We start from the raw sequence: 5522 nt of genomic DNA on the forward strand, positions 1-5522 counted from the left end.
TTATACATTAATTCAATCTCTTTACAAAACTCAACTTGGTATCAGAGCAGCAACAAAATCTTCCTTCACGCTTCTGGTTTATTGTTCGGTCATCTCCTCCAGACCGTTGCACTCCTCTGCTTCCGTCTTCATTCAGGGTAGTTTCTTTCAGCCCTTCCTCCCTCACTTGTCTGTCTGCCTCTCCCTCTCTCTTAACAATGGACAACCAAGAACTTCAACAAGGTGCTGCTGTTGCACCAATCTCTCAATCCTCTTTAGCGACTGCTACTGCAAGCATAGTTCCTATGCACTCTTCTCTAGATACCATGAACAGGTCTGCCATCATTCCTCTTTCTAATACACAGCAGGTAATCTCCTTACGACTCTCCAATACCAATTTCTTGTATTGGAGGATGCAGATGAAACCGTTTCTCTTGGGCCAAGGTGTGTACTCCTTTGTTGATGGCACCTCACCATGTCCTCCCTCTCATCTTATATCTACTACAACATCCTTACCATCGGTCAATCCTTCATATCTACTATGGACACAACAAGATCACCTAATCATGAGTGCTCTTTTATCCTCGCTCTCCACAGAAGTGCTGCATCTAGTTGTGGATTGTAAAACTTCTCAAGAAATCTGGACAACGCTGGAAACTGCCCTTGCTTCCCCTTCAAACTCACGGATTATGCAGCTCCACGGTGCATTCCAAGAATTACGACAGCATGATGACTCTGCCAGCACTTATTTGCAGAAGGCTAAGGCCTTGTTTGATGAACTTGCAGCTGCTGGCAGACCAATCTCCATGGCCGAATTTAATTTGTATGTGTTTCGGGGGTTACGCAGTGATTTTAAGGATCTGGTAACCAGCCTGTCCACTAAGGCTGATCCCATCTCTTACACAGACCTCCATAGCCATCTCCTCACACATGAATTTCTCCATAAGGCTTCACTCCATCCTGCTGTAACAGCTCCTCTGTTACCAACTCCATCACAGCAGCCATCTGCATTTTTTGGGCAGCGTCAGTTTGGTTCCAGTACTGGAAGAAGGGGCCGGTTTCGTGGGGGTTGGAGACAGAGTAATCGTAGCTACAATCGTGGGAATCATGGCTATAGTTCAGACTCAGCAAATAATAGTTATGGTTATGGTTCAGGTCCGAAATTTGGACAACAGCAAAACCGTTTTTCATCTGGCTCTGGTCAGCAGTTTGGGCAACAAGGAAACCGATTGGGAGGCTATAACAGAACTGCGAAGTGTCAGCTGTGTTATGACTATGGACATACCGCCCAGCAGTGCTCTCAATTGGCTACTCATAATCTACAAGCTAATGCCAATTTAGCATTTAATAATGCTCCTATAACTGCTCCTGTTACTTGGTTTCCTGATACAGGTGCAAATCATCATGTGACACCGGACCTTGCGAGTATGACGAGCTCAGAACCTTATTGTGGTAATGATCATTTACATGTTGGCGATGGTAAGGGCCTCACTATTTCTAATATTGCTCACTCTAAAATTCGTTCACCCAAACGCACATTTACCTTATCCAATATTTTACATGTGCCTCACATTAAAAAACCTCTACTTTCTGTTCAAAAGTTTTGTCTTGAGAATAATGTGTTTTTTGAATTTCATCCATTTTTATTTTATGTTAAGGACCTCATGACAAAGGAGGTGCTTCTTTCCGGTCGGAGTAGAGATGGTCTATATATTTTATCTGCATCGTCTGCAATGTCGTTGCCTCAAGTCTTCTCATCTACATGTGTCTCTACTTCTACTGATGTCTGGCATCGTCGGCTTGGACATCCTAGTCCACGCATTCTGAATTTTCTAGTGTCAACTAAACAGGTGTCCTGTACGTCAAAACAATTTAATTTTAATTGTCTAGCATGCCCTTTGGGAAAATCTTCTCGTCTGACTTTAAAAACTACGGGTCATCAAACTCAAGCTCCTCTTGATCTAATTTTTAGTGATGTTTGGGGTCCTTCCCCTATGTTTTCGTCCGATGGTTTTCGCTATTTTGTTATTTTTGTGGATGCCCATACCAAATTTATCTGGTTTTATCCTTTGGTTGTAAAATCTGATGTGTTTGCTATATTTCATCAATTTCAAGCACTCGTTGAGCGCCAATTTTCTTTAAAAATTAAGTCTGTTCAAACAGATTGGGGTGGTGAATATCGCAAACTCAATACATATTTCAAAACCATTGGTATTCAGCATCGTGTTATTTGTCCGCATACTCATGAACAAAATGGAATGGTTGAACGTCGTCATCGACATATTGTTGAAACTGGGCTCACTCTTCTTGGCCAATGTAAAGCTCCCCTAAAATACTGGAGTTATGCTTTTGAAAGTTCAGTATATTTGATTAATCGCATGCCCACTGCTGTTCTTAATCATAAAACACCATTTGAATGTCTTTTAAAATCAACTCCTGATTATGCTTTCCTCCGCACTTTCGGGTGTCTTTGCTTTCCATTTCTTCGTCCATACAATGCTCATAAGTTAGATTTTCGGTCATCCCCTTGTGTCTTTCTAGGATATAGCAATTCACATTTAGGATATCGATGTCTTGATTTGTCGTCAAACCGTATTTATCTTGCTCGTCATGTTCGTTTTCATGAAACTGTTTTCCCTCTTGACAAAACTGAACAGATTGTAGATTCACCCATACAACCTCCTGCTGCTACTTTACAGCCCATCCCATCATCCTATCCAAACACTCACCCGGCACCCCCTGCACCCCCTGCACATAACACAACCCTTTGGGCAGCCTTACCATTACCTGCATATCACTGTCATGATCATTCCTCAGGTACAGGTTCAGACTTGCCGTTCTCTCTTGCTGGTTCATCTGCCGTCTTCCCTGTTGTTCCCACCAGCAGTGAACAACGTGTGGAGGTCACCCCTGATGGTTCCCCTGTCAGCTCCCCTGTTCGTCTCCCCAGGAGTGAACAGATTGTGACTGTCTCACCTGCTGTTTCCCCTTCTCGGCTTGGCCCTGTATTGAGCTCCTCATCGCCAGGTTCTTCATCTATTTCCTCTCCTGGAATTAATTTATGTGTTGATTTGTCTCAATTCTCCCTTCAGCAAGCCACGACTAGTGAGTCTGCCACTCCCCCTCCTGCTGCCCGCACCCACTCCATGGTACTTCGCCCACGTGTATCCAAGACAGCAAATTTTAGTGTCTCCCCTGCCTCCCGGGTAGTTTCTCTACCTCAACAGGAACCACTTTCTTTCAAAGATGCCAACCGGTACTTGATTTGGCATAATGCTATGATAGAGGAAATCAAGGCACTTCATGGTAATCACACTTGGTCACTGGTGCCCTTACATCCATCCATGAATGTGGTAGGTAGTAGGTGGGTTTATAAGATTAAGCGGCACGCTGATGGTCGAATTGACAGATATAAAGCACGGTTGGTTGCCCGCGGTTTCACGCAGCAAGAAGGGATTGATTACTTGGAGACATTTAGTCCAGTGGTTAAGCCTACCACGGTTCGACTTGTGATCACGATTGCTGTCACACATGGTTGGAAAATTCATCAGTTAGATGTCCATAATGCCTTCCTGAATGGCATTCTTCAGGAAGAAGTGTACATGGCACAACCACCTGGCTTTGTTGATCCTACACTTCCATCTTATGTGTGTCGTCTTCATAAATCCTTGTATGGTTTGAAACAAGCACCTCGAGCATGGTACAATCGGTTAAGTGAGTTTCTCATCTCCATTGGATTTCAGGCATCCAAGGTTGATACTTCTCTGTTTATTCTATCTTTTGGTGGTGCAATGATCTATCTGCTTGTGTATGTTGATGATATTCTATTAACTGGGAGTGACTCGACCTTGCTTCAACGACTAATTACTTTGTTGAGTTCAGAGTTTAAGCTTCGGGACTTAGGGTCGGCCCACTTCTTCCTCGGAATAGAAGTTAAATCGACTTCTATGGGTCTCTTACTCAGTCAACACAAGTACACACTAGACATTATCCAACGAGCAGGTATGACTTCTTGCAAACCAGTTGATACTCCGTTGTCTCCCTCGTCTAAATTGGGATCTGTGCCTGGTACTCTTCACTCTACCCCAACACGGTATAGACAGATTGTTGGTGCTCTACAGTACCTTACTTTCACTAGACCTGATATTTGCTATGCAGTAAACAAGGTGTGTCAGTTTATGCATGCTCCTACTGAGGATCATTGGGCAGCAGTTAAACGCATCTTACGTTACCTTCAGGCTACAGCCACCTATGGTCTGCATATTACTCGGGACTCCTCCTTGTCTCTTCATGGCTTTACTGATGCTGACTGGGCTGGCAGTATTGATGATCGAAAATCCACAGGTGGTTATCTTGTGTACCTTGGTTCCACTCCTATTTCCTGGAAATCTGGGAAACAACGCACTGTTGCTAGATCCTCTACAGAAGCTGAATACAAAGCCTTAGCTGATGGTACTGCTGAAATCTTGTGGATTCGCTCTTTATTGTCAGAACTACGACTTCCATCTTCACCCAGCACGACGTTATGGTGTGATAATTTAGGGGCCACTTTCCTGTCTGCTAATCCAGTGTTTCACGCACGTACTAAACATGTTGAAGTTGATTATCACTTTGTTCGTGATCGCGTTGCTAAGAAAGAAATTCAGGTACGATTCATCTCTTCCAAGGATCAACTAGCTGATGTTCTTACCAAGCCTCTCCCTCCAGTTTCGTTTGTTTTCTTTCGATCCAAGCTTCGGGTGGAGTCTCCACCTTCAGCTTGACGGGGCATATTATGGAAAGAGTCCTATATATATGTAAATACCTTGTATAGGAATAATTATCATGTATAATAGATTCCACCCTTGTATTATACACAACCCTAAAGGTATTAATATCAAGGAAGGGCTGCTGTGATTGGCGTCCAACACATTATACATTAATTCAATCTCTTTACAAAACTCAACTGAGCTAACTTTATTTGTATGGGTTTCAGTTATTTTATATTTTCATTTAACTAAGACTATTTATTATTTGTTTGCCAGTTTGTCATCTTTTTTATGGCTTTGGAATCTTAATAAAATCTCTTTGATTACTATATATAAAAAAAATTAATTGGATGGTATATAATCACGGACTTATATTAGAAGTGAACATCAATAGGTTTGGTTAGGCTGGATAAAAGAATCCAATCAAATTGAAATATTTTTATAAAATATTAAATCAAACTAAACTAAATGAAAAAATTAAAATCATTAGTATTGTTTGGTTTAACTTTTATGAAAATTGAATAAGTTTAAATTAATTAAAAAAAAATGAGCTATTTTCATCATTTTTTTTTTAGATAAAAAAGGTGTCGTTTAGTGTAATGTAGTTAATTATATATATAATCTCAGTTTTTCTAGTTTTATTTCTTGTTTTTAAAATTTTAAATTAATATGGAACTGAAATGATTTTTTATTAAAAATTGTCTAATTATTTTTTTAGTTTGATTTCTCAAATCAAATTTTTAAGTTAATTTTAGAGTGATTTTTACAAATATTAGGTATAATCTACTTATTTTT

The sequence above is a fragment of the Populus trichocarpa genome, chromosome 11 (assembly GCF_000002775.5).
Source record: "Populus trichocarpa isolate Nisqually-1 chromosome 11, P.trichocarpa_v4.1, whole genome shotgun sequence".
Taxonomy (NCBI): domain Eukaryota; kingdom Viridiplantae; phylum Streptophyta; class Magnoliopsida; order Malpighiales; family Salicaceae; genus Populus; species Populus trichocarpa.